At 46.5% G+C, this 15,611-nt stretch overlaps 4 non-coding genes and 2 pseudogenes across 4 annotated transcripts; 2 read left to right on the top strand and 4 right to left on the bottom strand.

Annotated features, from left to right (window-relative positions):
* Nucleotides 1-477: 477 nt before the first annotated feature.
* On the bottom strand, nt 478-641 carry LOC133473677 (U1 spliceosomal RNA). The gene has a single exon (XR_009787185.1). It is a non-coding gene; the product is annotated as a U1 spliceosomal RNA (small nuclear RNA).
* A 179-nt stretch (nt 642-820) lies between these two features.
* LOC133473692 (U2 spliceosomal RNA) lies at nt 821-1,011 on the bottom strand. The gene has a single exon (XR_009787195.1). It is a non-coding gene; the product is annotated as a U2 spliceosomal RNA (small nuclear RNA).
* An 875-nt stretch (nt 1,012-1,886) lies between these two features.
* On the bottom strand, nt 1,887-1,999 carry LOC133473687 (U5 spliceosomal RNA). Its single transcript, XR_009787190.1, has one exon. It is a non-coding gene; the product is annotated as a U5 spliceosomal RNA (small nuclear RNA).
* Nucleotides 2,000-2,309: 310 nt separating this feature from the next.
* Nucleotides 2,310-2,473, bottom strand: LOC133473682 (U2 spliceosomal RNA; annotated as a pseudogene).
* A 1,708-nt stretch (nt 2,474-4,181) lies between these two features.
* On the top strand, nt 4,182-4,360 carry LOC133473683 (U2 spliceosomal RNA; annotated as a pseudogene).
* A 1,560-nt stretch (nt 4,361-5,920) lies between these two features.
* Nucleotides 5,921-6,084, top strand: LOC133473688 (U1 spliceosomal RNA). The gene has a single exon (XR_009787191.1). It is a non-coding gene; the product is annotated as a U1 spliceosomal RNA (small nuclear RNA).
* The last annotated feature ends 9,527 nt before the right edge of the window (nt 6,085-15,611 follow it).

Below are 15,611 nucleotides of genomic sequence, written 5' to 3'. Positions count from 1 at the left end.
ACAAACATGTTAAAGCTCAAGTCTGTATGATATAATAGCCTTTTTGTTTCACAGTTGAACAGAAACACAGGCCAAATGTGCTGTTTTTTTAAAAAAAGATTGATATTTTTTATTTCATTTCAGCCTGTTATAATTTTGTTGTGTTATGGTAAAATCGTTCTGCTGTCAACTACAGTAGACATGCTATAAAATCAAAATTAAAAATGTTTTTTTTTAAATCTCTAAATTGTGAGTTGTTGTTTTAGCTCCAAGGAGTCAGGAAATCACAATATAAATCAATTGAAAGACACTTTTTTTCCTTGATTCTCAGGAGGATATAGCGCATTTCATACACAAGCTAACTTAATGTGCTTTACATGACTAAAAGCATTTGAAAACAAAGTAACAAAACAGCTTATAAACATTTAAGCCATGCTAAATTAACACACAACTACATCACTATGGAATACAGCCTGTTCATTTTCATTAACCAATGATCAGGGAAAAGCGCGAACGCAGTCCCCCACTACCAGAAATTATGCAGTCGAGATTCCCACATTTGGGGAATTCGCAGGGGTCAGTACAACCAGAGTGCAATGGTTGAGCCTCACCCTGGGTGAACCACCTTCTTGATCATGGTGTCTCCCCTGCCAGGTAAGTATGAGCTGGACTGGGCGCGAGCACACAAGTCATTCACGCGCACGCTATGTCAAGCGACGGTGTCATCATGAGCATGTGAACAACCACACCCACAACGGAACATACGCTAGATGAAACGCTACTGTGTGCTAATACATGAAGAAATATGACTGAGAGATACACACTTGTTTCAACCATTTTGTGGGGGTGCACTGCTCCTGGAGGTACTGCAATATCAGGTCAATGCGTGGAGTGGACGGAGCAAGCACCTATTCCATCTCCCAGTTCCAAAAATCAATTTAATATATGGTCCCCGGATAGGGGACATATCAGATATTAAACTGATAAGAACAGATACTACACTTGATCTTAGCCAAAAGGCCGAGAAGCGATGCCAACATAACGCCAGAAAAGACGACCTCATTCTCCAGCCTACAAGCCAAAGTTATGGTGGCACATATCGACATGATAATCACAGATGAGTCACATATGGACACGCCAAACATCCATCCATCCATCCATTTTCTGAGCCGCTTTTCCTCACTAGGGTCGCGGGCGTGCTGGAGCCTATCCCAGCTGTCATCGGGCAGGAGGCAGGGTACACCCTGAACTGGTTGCCAGCCAATCGCAGGGCACATAGGAACAAACAATCATTTGCACTCACAGTCATGCCTACGGGCAATTTAGAGTCTCCAATTCATGCATGTTTTTGGGATGTGGGAGGAAACCGGAGTGCCCGGAGAAAACCCGGGCGGAATTTCACTGCGAACTAGTACGATGAGTGATTCGTTGGCGCAAGGAACGACATATTATGCAGTGAACGTACATCCATCCATCCATCCATTTTCTGAGCCGCTTCTCCTCACTCGGGTCGCAGGCGTGCTGGAGCCTATCCCAGCTATCATCGGGCAGGAGGCGGGGTACACCCTGAACTGGTTGCCAGCCAATCGCAGGGCACATACAAACAAACAACCATTCGCGCTGACATTCACACCTACGGGGAATTTAGAGTCTCCAATTAATGCATGTTTTTGGGATGTGGGAGGAAACCGGAGTGCCACACAGGCACGGGGAGAACATGCAAACTGTACACAGGCGGGGGCGGGGATTGAACTGATTGAACTCAGAACTGTGAGGCTGACGCTCTAACAGGTCGGCCGCCGTGCCGCTGAACGTACTCGTGAGTGATTGTAACCGTTCTTCCTTACAGGAGAGCTTTCACAATTATGTATCCAGACAATAAATTTGATTTTTCACAGCAAGAGAAAGCTCCGCTTTCGCAGAGAATCAAAAACTTGACATAGACTCTTGTTGTTCCTCCCCACGGAAAACTTTAGTAAAAGGCGAAAGATTTATACGATCTGAAAAGAAACAAGAGTGAACTGCTTTGATCAGAACGAAGCGGACTGTGTCATTGACCGCTATGCCATTTTAACAGACGGTCTTAAATTCAAATAATTGGACTATTTTTTTTAACACAAATAAAAAATCCACCTAGATTTGACATACTCCAATATTCTCATCCTGTCACGCAAAAAGACAATGCAAACGTGTATAAATGCTCTGTGTTTCCGTTCTTTATCAAGATTGTCAACTGTTTTAACGCACTGCATTGTGGGAACGTGACACATTTCATATCATCTGATTGATTGGTGTGTTCGGTTGAGTTTATGATTATTTGGACAATCTTGTGGGGGTGCACCGTTCCTGGAGGTACTGCAATACCAGGTCCTATTCCATCTCACAGTCCCAAAAACGAATTTAATATGTGGTCCCCAGATAGGGGACGTATCAGATATTAAACTGATAAGAACAGATACTCCACTTGATCTTAGCCAAAAGGCCGAGAAGCGATGCCGACATAACGCCAGAAAAGACGACCTCATTCTCCAGCCTACACGCCAAAATTATGGTGGCACATATCGACATGATAATCACAGATGAGTCACATATGGACACGCCAAACAACAATTATGAAACCAATGTCAACTGTGTTGTTTTTCAACGTTTATATTGAAAGAATGTTGTCAGATGCTCGTGTTCCTTGGTCACGTGGTCCACGTCGTTCCATTAGAATGCGGACATTAACGCATATCCTTTTGCCGTGCATTAAGACCGAAGAAAATAATGAGTTATTTGGAATAAAAATCGGTTGTTGGTATAATGTTGTGTCCACGAGCTGAATAGCTGTTTGCTCAACATTTTGAAATGAACACACATTTTGAAATCAATGGCTCTGCCTCAGTCCAATACTTCCAGTTTCCTGCTTTGGAAACTGACAGTAGGACTCTAGCACCATCGTCGCAGAGGAGGCGAATTACACCCCTTCCGCTTATTTAGTTAAACAATGTTGCTGTTCCTCATGTTGTAAGCCTTCATAATCGAATAAAAACATGCCAGAAACGTCAAAATCCTTGAATATTTTCCATTAAACATTTCAACGTATACCCCAAAACAGTAAGCATGCCCTGCCCAAGAATTAATGCAAAAAACGACAGAGTGAACGCAAAACCAACCACTTGTGAAGTACTTAACTATAATCAGCCATTATTACTTGACAACACACAACAATAGAAAAAGAAAATCCATATTCGTAAACAAATTTAGTTTGGTTGTCATATATAGTATGTAGTATAGTATCACAGTCTAAAGGAAATGTATGGTCACGAGAAGGCCCCGTGTTTCGCAATTAGCTTTACCTATTGATGTGAAGTGACGTATCCAATTTTGCTTCCTTAAAATCTTATGACTGGTCACTCGAAGGAGATTGACAACTTAGAGGAGTCTGTATTAACATTTTGTTTCAGTTGTTGACGAATTTTGTCATCTAATTTGTTCAATTTACCTAACTTGACCGCTTGTATTCCAAAGTGATGCTCAGGTCACCTGGGAGATCTCAGCGTTCTTACGTAAAGGCTAAATAAGTGTTTCTATTGGACAATGACTTCATTATAAAACTCTAAAAATACGTATTTTTGGTTATTATTCATTGTTAATGAATTCATATTAAAATGTGCAAGTGGACATAATGCCAGAGAACACTGAAGACTTTACCAATTATTCAGAAATAAGTTACAAATTGCCCTGCGATTTGCTGTCAACCAGTTCAGGCTGGTAAGAGCGTCAGCCTCACAGTTCTGAGGACTGGGGTTCAATCCCCGGCCCCGCCTGTGTTCAATCCGGGCACTCCGGTTTTCCTCCCACATCCCAAAAACATGCATGCTCAGTTAATTGACGACTCTAAATTGCCCGTAGGTGTGAATGTGAGTGTGAATGGTTGTTTGTCTGTGCCCTGCGATTGGCTGGCAACCGGTTCAGGGTGTACCCCGCCTCCTGACCAATGATAGCTGCTATGGGCTCCACCACGCCCGTGACCCTCGTGAGGAGAATTGGCTCAGAAAATGGATGGATGGATAATTATTACAGTGAAGAATTTTAAGCAACTTTTCTATGACTTCTGTAATTTATTTTGCCCTCATTTCAATGTTTAATTTATGTGAAAGATAAAACTGTGCTCCCTACTTAAAGAGCTGATGTAATATTCTGTTGGCAGTAACAATGAAATTGCTCAAAAGGGAAAAGAAAGTGATCTGTTCTTATCAGTTTAATATCTGATACGTCTCCTATCCGGGGACCATATATTAAATTTATTTTTGGAACTGGGAGATGGAATAGGGGCTTGCTCCGTCCACTCCACGCATCGACCTGGTATTGCAGTACCTCCAGGAATGTTGCACACCCACAACTTGGTCAAAGTAATGAAATGCTTAACCGTGCACACCCAACAATCATATGACATGAAGTGTGCAGAATGTAGTGTAAAACCAATGAATCTCATTTCGGGGGTTGGTCGCTCTCGGGATTCAATGGGTCGCAGAAAATTTACGTGCATTGTTATTCTGATTTTCGGTACAGTACGCAGGCGTATTAAGTTCCCACATGGAGCATAGTTGAAAAGTGACAAGAAATGTTGCTTCCTTGTTCTCTCGGTAAACAAATAAAGAGCAGCCCAGTCTGGCTGGTGGACGTCTTGGCAGGCAATATGACTTTGGCGGTACAGCAAACTCATCTGAAAGGGCATTTACAAATATAATATACTGTACATGTACAAGTAGGTCGCGACTTTGCAACATTAGGAACATGCGGGTGACAACAGTTGAGAACCACTGTAGAAGACTTTTCCTTCACCTGCGTAAACACCTGTTTCTGGGTGTGAATGACCTCACTTTCAAATTATTTGATCGTCTCTCGATGCCGCTGTGCATTATGTAACCATTTTCTGTCTCAATTTCATCTTTTATTGTCATGAACATGCATGTATGCATGCATGCACCCACACAAAATTTGTTCTCTGCATTTAACCCATCACAGTGAACACATACACATGTTTGTGGAACACACAAGAGGAGGGGGAAGCTGAAGCGCCCGGGGAGCATTTCAGGGTATCAGTGTCTTGCTCAAGGACACCACAGGTGTGAGTCCGGGGGATTTTGGCGGATGGTCCAGTCGGGGTTTTGAATCAGAATCATCTTTATTTGCCAAGTATGTCCAAAACACACAAAGAATTTGTCTCCGGTAGTTGGAACCGCTCTAGTACAACAGACAGTCAATTTACAGAACACCTAGGTCCCCCTCGGTGGCAGGCGACGATCTTAACCATTGGTTCACGGCTGCCGGCTTTACAACATTAGGAACATGGGGGTGACAGTTGACAACCACTGTTAAGACCACTCGCCTGCTTGAGTATTAGCCAAGGTTGTCATACACAATAGGTCACAGGAGGTGGCAGTAGCGTTTTGAGCCGCACATCAAACTGTTGTACCCGAAAGTGTTATGAGTGTGTGACATTTGACTGGACGAATGCATTATTTTCTTCAAGTCCAATTATGTTTACAGTTTTTCGATTTTCTTTAATTAGTTAAATCATGGCAGCACGGTGGTGTGAATGTGAGTGCGAATGGTTCTTTGTTTTCATGTGCCCTGCGATTGGCTGGCAACCAGTTCAGGTTGTACCCCGAATGGGTGGTTTCTATGTTTCTGGGTGTGAATGACCCACTTTCAAGTTATTTTCTCGTGTCTCGATGCCGCTGTGCATTATGGGTATCCATTTACTGTCTCAATTTAAACTGAAATTCTCAAATAAGAAGCATATTTCTTCATGTATTAGCACACAGTAGCGTTTCATCTAGCGTATGTTCCGGCTTGCCCCTTATGTGTATGGTTGTTCACATGCTCATGATGACACCGTCGCTTGACATAGCGTGCGCGTGAATGACTTGCGTGCTCGCGCCGAGTCCATCTCATACTTACCTGGCAGGGGAGACACCATGATCAAGAAGGTGGTTCACTCAGGGCGAGGCTCAGCCATTGCACTCTGGTTGTGCTGACCTCTGCGAATTCCCCAAATGTGGGAATCTCGACTGCATAATTTCTGGTAGTGGGGGACTGCGTTCGCGCTCTCCCCTGATCATTGGTTAATGAAAAATAAGTTTTTTCAATAGTGTTGTAGTTGTGTGGTAATTAAGCATGGTACTATGTTACTGATAGTGATGAGCGTTTGAGTGTACTGAATCATTCAAAACTGTTTATCAAAAACATTCGTTCACGTTCAGTTCTTTTTCACATAGTCATTCAAGTGCTTTCTTATTCAGTTAATGATCCATCCCCAAAGCTCATGTTCACTCAACACATTCACCGAAGGACTATGCGTTGTTGTTGTCATGTATTGTAAACTAGGAAATGCGGGGAGATTATTTATTTACAAAAACAAAAAGGCTAAATTATGACCTACCAATGTCTCTCTCAGCAACCTCTCGAACACCCGCTTCGGTCGTGACTCGTGAACATGCGTTCATCGAGTTCAGCTAGCGACCATCCTTCCGCGTCCCCTGACGTCCAGCTAGGCTCTCGCCACCCGGCGTGACTTTTCTGCATCCACCGCGGTGGACAGCATCGCTGACACCAGCACCTGTGCTTCCTGTTTACCCACCTTAATGTTATTGTTATCTAATCAGTGTTAAGCGTCTTTGAGTGTCTTGAAAAGCGCAATAGGTTTGATCTGTTATTATTATTATTGTTATTGTTATTATTGAAGAAAAAGCTAAAAATGGGAACGTCAACCTCCCCAATATGGCCACTAAGTAGGCACGTTGGTTCGCCGGGCTGGTACAGCGAGCTTACGTGTCTAGTCTTCATAATTATCATATTAGCATGAGCGACGATCCCCCCAAGCTGAGAACAATAGCACACTAGCCAACGACTTGAATACCTTCTACTGCAGATTTGAAAAGGACAGTTTCACACCACACACCAACCCGGCCGCACCCGCGACCACAATCACACCTCTGACCTCTGCGTTAACCATCCATGAACAGGATGTGAGACGCATCTTCAAACAACAAAAGATTCACAAAGCGGCAGGCCCGGACCACATGTCCCCATCCTGCCTCAAAGTCTGCGCGGACCAGCTCGCTCCAGTCTTCACTCAGATCTTCAACAGATCTCTGGAACTGTGCGAAGTTCCATCCTGTTTCAAACGCTCCACCATCATCCCAGTCCCCAAGAAACCTGCAATCTCGGGTCTGAATGACTACAGGCCTGTCGCTTTGACATCTGTGGTCATGAAGTCCTTTGAACGTCTTGTGCTGGACCACCTCAAGAGTGTCACAGGTCCCCTGCTGGACCCCCTGCATTTTGGCTACCAAGCGAACCGATCTGCGGATGATGCAGTGAACATGGGACTGCACTTCATCCTAGAACACCTCGACAGTGCAGGGACCTACGCGAGGATCCTCTTCGTGGACTTCAGCTCAGCGTTCAACACCATCATCCCTGAACTCCTTTCATCCAAGCTTCTCCAGCTCAGCGTCTCACCTGCCATCTGCCAGTGGATTTACAGCTTTCTGACGGGCAGGACACAGCAGGTCAGGCTGGGGGAGGCCACCTCATCCACACGCAGCATCAGCACTGGGGCGCCCCAAGGTTGTGTCCTCTCTCCGCTGCTCTTCTCTCTCTACACGAACGACTGCACCTCAGCGAACCCGACTGTCAAACTCCTGAAGTTTGCAGATGACACCACTGTCATCGGCCTCATCAAGGACGGTGACGAGTCTGCATATCGACAGGAAGCGGAGCGGCTGGAGCTGTGGTGCGGCCGACACAACCTGGAGCTGAACACGCTCAAGACTGTAGAGATGATCGTGGACTTCAGGAGGCATCCTTCGCCACAGCTGCCCCTCACGTTGTCCAGCTGCCTTGTGTCAACCGTCGAGACCTTCAAGTTCCTGGGAATTACAATCTCCCAGGACCTGAAGTGGGCGACCAACATCAACTCCGTCCTCAAAAAGGCCCAGCAGAGGATGTACTTCCTGCGGCATCTGAGAAAGCATGGCCTGCCACCGGAGCTGCTGAGACAGTTCTACACAGCGGTCATCGAATCAGTCCTGTGTTCTTCCATCACAGTCTGGTTTGGTGCTGCTACAAAAAAGGACAAACTCCGACTGCAACGGACAATCAAAACTGCTGAAAGGATTGTCTGTACCCCCCTACCCACCCTTGAGGACTTGCACGCTGCCAGAACTAAGACAAGGGCGTGCAAAATCCTCTCGGACCCTCCCCACCCCGGTCACCAGCTCTTCCAGCTCCTTCCCTCAGGTAGGCGCTAACGATCAATGCAAACTAGAACTAGTAGACATTCCAACAGCTTCTTCCCTCTTGCAATCAACTTCTTAAACAGCTAACTTACAATTCCATTACAACAAGCTGGCAATTTTTTGACTTGAGTTCGTTGTCACATTTCTGTGGGGCCAATTATGTATTACTCGTGCACTCACTATAGTTGTCTCGCCGTGCTGCACTATTTGCATATACTGGCCACTCATGCCAGAGTAGCATCTGCTCCATTTGCACACTGATTGAGGAGTATCTGTAACATTTGCACCATTGTCCCAGATTATCGCACTACTCGTCACTTTAAACCGCATACACTCCTTGAAGTCTCAGCGCCCTTTGCACAATGGTCATTGCACCGGACTATTGCTATATTAGTCATTCGAACTGCTCTAAGTGCTAGAGGACTCTGCATTTTTGTACAATTGTTTAAAAAAAATAAATAAATAAATAAAAATAAAAAATGTACCGGCATTACCAGATAACTATTAACCATTTATTGCTCAGTGACTGTTTTTTTTTTGTCAATGTCTTTATGTCTCAAAGCGTCTCTGTCAATTGACTGTCTGTTGTCGTACGAGAGCGGCTACAACTACCGGAGAAAATTCCTCGTGTGTTTTTTGGACATACTTGGCAAATAAAGATGATTCTGATTCTGATTCAAGACCCCGACCGGAGCATCCGCCAACATGCCCCGGACTCACGGCTGTGGTGTCCTTGAGCAAGACAGTGATACCCCAAACTGCTCCCCGGGCGTTTCAGCTGCCCCCTGCTCCAGTGTGTTCCACTAACAAGTTTGCGTGTTCACTGTGATGGGTAAAATGCAGAGAACAAATTTTGTGCATGTTCATGACAATAAAGGTGATTGTTCTTCTTCTATGCTTAATTTCCTCACTATTTGTAACATTTTTTTAATGTCTTCAGTGCTCTCTCTTTGACATTATGTGCACTTGCACATTTTAATATTTTTTTAAATAATTTAATAAGGAAGTCATTGTCCAATAGAAACACTCATTTAGCCCTTACATAAGAACGCTGAGATGTCCCAGGTGACCTGAACATCACTTTGGAAAACGAGTGGTCAAGTTAGGTGAGCTTAACAAATTAGATGATAAAATTGCATTTTCGCAAAGAAAATTTTAATACGGAAGAAAGACTCCTGTAAGTTGTCAACCTCCGAGTGACTCGTCAGAAGATTTTAAGTATGCTAAATTGGATATGATGTCACTTCACATCAACAGGTAAAGCTAATTGTGAAACACGGGGCCGACTCGTGACCATACATTTCCTTAAGATTATTATACTTAAGTATTATAACCAAACTACATTTGTTTACAAATATGTATGTTTTTCTTTTTTTATATTTTTTCAGTAATAATGGTTGAAAATAGTTAAATATTTCACGAGTGGTTGGTTTTGCTTTCACTCTGTCGTTTTTTTTGCATGAATTCTTGTGCAGAGCATGCTTACTGTTTTTGGATATAAGTTGAAATGTTTAATGGCAAATATTCATGTCTTTTGACGTTTCTGGCATGTCTTTAATCGATTATTAACACTTATCACAAATTTGAACGTTGTGAAACCAAATTAGTGGAAGGGGTGTAATTCACCTCCTCTGCGACGATGGCGCTAGAGTCCTACTGTCAGTTAGCAAAGAAAGAAACACGAAGTAGTTGAGCGAGGCAGAGTCATTGATGCTTTTTTCATGAAAATGTTGAGCAAACAGCTATTCAGCTTGTGGCCACAACATTATATATTATACCATAGCATTATTATATTATTATATTATATATATATATATATATATATATATATATATATATATATATATATATATATATATATATATATATATATATATATATATATATATATATATATATATATATATATATATATATATATATATATATATATATATATATATATATATATATATATATATATATATATATATATATATATATATATATATTATATATTATATAGGGGGCACGGTGGACGACTGGTTAGAGCGTCAGCCTCACAGTTCTGGGGACCCGGGTTCAATCCCTGGCCCCGCCTGTGTGGAGTTTGCATGTTCTCCCCGTGCCTGCGTGGGTTTTCTCCGGGCACTCCGGTTTCCTCCCACATCCCAAAAACATGCATTAATTGAAGACTCTAAATTGCCCGTAGGTGTGACTGTGCGTGCGAATGGTTGTTTGTTTGTATGTGCCCTGCGATTGGCTGGCAACCGGTTCAGGGTGTACCCCGCCTCCTGCCCGATGACAGCTGGGATAGGCTCCAGCACGCCCGCGACCCTAGTGAGGAGAAGCGGCTCAGAAAATGGATGGATGGATGGATGGATATTATATATTATATATATATATATATATTACATAGGCGGCACGGTGGCCGACTGGTTAGAGCGTCAGCCTCACAGTTCTGAGGTGCGGGGTTCAATCCCCGTCCCCGCCTGTGTGGAGTTTGCATGTTCTCCCCGTGCCTGCGTGGGTTTTCTCCGGGCACTCCGGTTTCCTCCCACATCCCAAAAACATGCATTAATTGGAGACTCTAAATTGCCCGTAGGCATGACTGTGAGTGCGAATGGTTGTTAGTTTCTATGTGCCCTGCGATTGGCTGGCAACCAGTTCAGGGTGTACCCCGCCTCCTGCCCGATGACAGCTGGGATAGGCTCCAGCACGCCCGCGACCCTAGTGAGGAGAAGCGGCTCAGAAAATGGATGGATGGATATATTATATATATTATATATATATTTTTTTATATAATATATTATATTATTATACCATAATATATTATACCAGCAACCGATTTTTATTCCAAATAACTCATTATTTCTTTGGTTGTTTCAGACTTAATACATGGCTAAAGGATATGCGTTAATCTCCGCATTCTAATGGATCGACGTGGACCACGTGACCAAGGAACACGAGCATCTGACAACATTATTTCGATATAGATGTTGAAAAGCAACATAGTTGACATTCGTTTCCTAATTGTTGTTTGGGGTGGTATTGCAGTATCTCCAGGAGCGGTGCACCCCCACAACTTGGTCAAAATAAATATCAATTGAGCCATCAATCCAATGACTTGAACTATATTTAATGCACTGAACAGAATGTAAACAAGTGACTCTCAACTCTGGGGTTTGTCTGTTATTCTCACTTTCAGTATTGTACAGAGGCGTATTAAGTTTGGACATGGAGCATAGGAGAAAAGTGACAAGGAATGTTGTACGCCACTCACCAGCCACTTCATCCAGCTCTTCCGGGGGTTATCCCGAGGCGTTCCCAGGCCAGCCGAAAGACGTAGTGTCCTGGGTCGTCCCCGGGGTCTTCTCCCGGTGGGACGTGCCGGAACACCTCACCGGGGAGGCGTCCGGGAGCCATCCGAATCAGTATCCCCAGCCACCTCATCTGGCTCCTCTCAATGTGGAGGAGCAGCGGCTCTACTCTGAGATCCTCCCGTATGACCGAGTTTCTCGCCCTATCTCTCAGGGAGAGCCCGGACACCATGCGGAGGAAACTCATTTTGGCCGCTTGTATCCGGGATTTTGTTCTTTCGGGCACGACCCACAGCTCTTGACCATAGGTGAGGGTAGGAACGTAAATTGACCGGTAAATCGAGAGCGTCGCCTTTCAGCTTAGCTTCTTCTTTACCACAACGGACCGATACAAAGTCTGCATCACTGTAGACGCTGCACCGATCCGCCTGTCGATCTCCCGTTCCATTCTCCCCTCACTCGTGAACAAGACCCCAAGATACTTGAACTCCTCCACGTGGGGCAGGATCTCATCTCCGACCTGGAGAGGGCACGCCACCCTTTTCCAACTGATGACCATGGTCTCAGATTTGGAGGTGCTGATTCTCATCCCTGCCGCTTCACACTGGAGCAAACTGCTCCGGTGAGAGTTGGCGATCACGGCTTGATGAGGCCAACAGAACCACATCATTTGTAAAAAGCAGAGATGCAATGATAATACCGGACCCCTTCTACGCCTCGACTGCGCCTTGAAATTCGGTCCATAAAGGTTATGAGCAGAATCGGTGACAAAGGGCAGCCTTGGTGGAGTCCAACCCTCACCGGAAACGAGTCCGACTTACTTCCGGATATCAAACTCTGACTCCGGTCTTACAGGGACCCGACAGCCCGTATCAGGGGGTTCGGTACCCCATACTCCCGAAGCACCCCACACAGGACTCCCCGAGGGACACAGTCGAACGGCTTCTCCAAGTCCACAGAACACATGTAGATTGGTTGGGCGAACTCCCATGCACCCTCGAGGACCCTGCCGAGGGTGTAGAGCTGGTCCACTTTTCCACGGCCAGGACGAAAACCACACTGCTCCTCCTGAACCTGAGATTCGACTTCCTGACGGACCCTCCTCTCCAGCACCCCTGAATAGAGTGTGATCCCCCTGTAGTTGGAACACACCCTCCGGTCCCCCTTCTTAAAAAGGGGGACCATCACCCCAGTCTGCCAATCCAGAGGCACTGTCCCCGATTTCCACGCGATCTTGCAGAGCCGTGTCAACCAGGACAGCCCCACAACATCCAGAGCCTTTAGGAGCTCCGGGCGAATCTCATTCAGGCCCGGGGCCTTGCCACCGAGGAGCTTTTTAAACCACCTTGGTGACCTACACCCCAGAGATAGGAGAGCCCGCCTCAGAGAACCAGACTCTGCTTCCTCATGGGAAGGCGTGTCGGCGGAATTGAGGAGGTCTTCGAAGTATTCTCCCAACCGACTCACAACGTCCCGAGTCAAGGTCAGCAGCGCCACATCCCCACTAGACACAGTCTTGATGGTGCACAGCTTCCCCTGCCTGAGACGCCGGAGGGTGGACCAGAATTTCCTTGAAGCCGTCCGCAGGGCTTTCTCCATGGCCTCACCAAACTCCTCCCATACCGGAGTTTTTGCTTCAGCGACCACGAAAGCTGCATTCCACTTGGCCAGCCCGTACCCATCAGCTTGTCACGTACGTGGTTAGGGCGAAGGCGAGGAACGCAAGGCAAGAACATGGTGGACCCAATTGCAGGGAAGCAGGGAGGCAAGGCAGGAGTGTGGGAATCTCAAAATAATAATATTTAATTCCAAAAACAAAGGAAAACAAAGATCATGAAAAAGTCTAAATGCTAAATTAACAAAGTCCAAAATCTAAACACAAAGTAACAAAGAAACACTTGAGTGAACCCAAAACAAGAAACAAGACATGACTGGTGAAATACCTGAGCGACAATGACATGGCAAGACGTGACAACGACAATGAACCGACGAGAACTGAAAGAAACCAGGGAACTAAATACAAACAAATTGACGAGACAACGAGGAACACCTGGACAAGACGAGTGGCTAGAGAGAGCTGATTGGTCGACACAAAGTAGACGAGAACAGGTGGACACAACAACCTAATGAGCACACGACAAACATGGAACACAGGAAAACATTGAACAAAACTAAACACAACCCAAACCAAAACACAGACCATGACAGTACCCCCCCTCTAAAGGAACGGATCCCAGACGTTCCCCAAACAACAACCAAAAAGTCACCAACCCAGGGTGGGCGGAAGGGGGCCTGGAGGAGGGTACAGAGTCCACCCCTCAGGTCAGTCTGGTGGCCATCCAGGCCACCCGAGGTGAGGTGCTTGGCTGAGCGGTTCAGGAGGTCGTCCAGGACGCCAAGCACCAGGGTCTTTACAGGGCCATTCAGGCGGACGGCCACGGTGCCGAACCCAATGGTAATGCAGGGGCCAGGCAATAGGGTCGGGTGGCGGCCGCTGGACGAGCGCCGCCGGAGCGGGGTCGGGGGGCGGCCGCTGGACGAGCGCCGCCTGAGCAAGGACGGCTGGCGGCCGCTGGACGAGCGCCGCCTGAGCAAGGACGGCTGGCGGCCGCTGGACGAGCGCCGCCTGAGCAAGGACGGGTGGTGGCCGCTGGACGAGCGCCGCCGGACCAGGGACGGGTGGCGTCCGCTGGACGAGCGCCGCCGGACCAGGGACGGGTGGCGGCCGCTGGACGAGCGCCGCCGGACCAGGGACGGGTGGCGGCCGCTGGATGAGCGCCGCCGGACCAGGGACGGGTGGTGGCCGCTGGACGAGCGCCGCCGGACCAGGGACGGGTGGCGGCCGCTGGACGAGCGCCGCCGCAGTGGGAGCCTGGCGCCGCTGGACGAGCGCCGCCGCAGCGGGGACGGGTGGCGGCCGCTGGACGAGCGCCGCCGGAGCAGGGGCAGTCGCTTCCTCAGCCTGCCGCCATTGAGGTTTGGGAGTAGCGGATACGGGAGTGGAAGAGTGCACAAGGTCTCGGGAAGGTGAACTAGGAAAAATGGCTGGTACTGAACATGGTGGCTTGGGGGCAGGTTTGACTAGACGTGACTTAATTGGAGCAGTAGAACAACGTGTGGGAACAGGTGAAAAATTAAGTGACTTGTGAACAGGGGGAAAAAAACGAGGAGGCAAAATTTGACCTTTACTTGGGCGCCTCCGTTGGCCACCACACGGCGGTCCCGGGTAGATGGCCAAACGGGTGCCCAAGAAAAGGTCAGAGGGAAAGGATTTTGACTCACTGGGGTTGGAAACGGGGAGACGTGACAAAAACGGACGAGGACGGGATAAACTAGGGAAGGAACCAGAAAAATCTAAATCTGTGTCAGAGTCAGAATCAGATAGGAGGTTAACTAAATCAGGGCCATCTTCACAATCAGAAAAATCAGAATCTAAAGAAACATGTGGATGTAAAATAGTAGGGCATGGTGAATAACTAGGACAAGTGGGGGGACCCGATGAAAAGGACAGAAAAGACTGAACGATAGGGCTTACTGGAGGAGGGTAGGTATGGATGGCAGGCTGAGGACGGTGGGAGGCAGTTTGGTGGTGTCCAGGGTGACGCCATGTTCTTCCCGCTGGGTCCTGTTCTGGTCGGTTCATTCTGTCGCGTACGTGGTTAGGGCGAAGGCGAGGAACACAAGGCAAGAACATGGTGGACCCAATTGCAGGGAAGCAGGGAGGCAAGGCAGGAGTGCGGGAATCTCAAAATAATAATATTTAATTCCAAAAACAAAGGAAAACAAAGATCATGAAAAAGTCTAAATGCTAAATTAACAAAGTCCAAAATCTAAACACAAAGTAACAAAGAAACACTTGAGTGAACCCAAAACAAGAAACAAGACATGACTGGTGAAATACCTGAGCGACAATGACATGGCAAGACATGTGACAACGACAATGAACCGACGAGAACTGAAAGAAACCAGGGAACTAAATACAAACAAATTGACGAGACAACGAGGAACACCTGGACAAGACGAGTGGCTAGAGAGAGCTGAT

Source organism: Phyllopteryx taeniolatus, unplaced genomic scaffold (assembly GCF_024500385.1).
Source record: "Phyllopteryx taeniolatus isolate TA_2022b unplaced genomic scaffold, UOR_Ptae_1.2 contig_34, whole genome shotgun sequence".
NCBI classification, from domain to species: domain Eukaryota; kingdom Metazoa; phylum Chordata; class Actinopteri; order Syngnathiformes; family Syngnathidae; genus Phyllopteryx; species Phyllopteryx taeniolatus.
The sequence above is the reverse complement of the archived record's forward strand: the minus strand, read 5'-3'. Positions and strand labels throughout refer to the sequence as shown.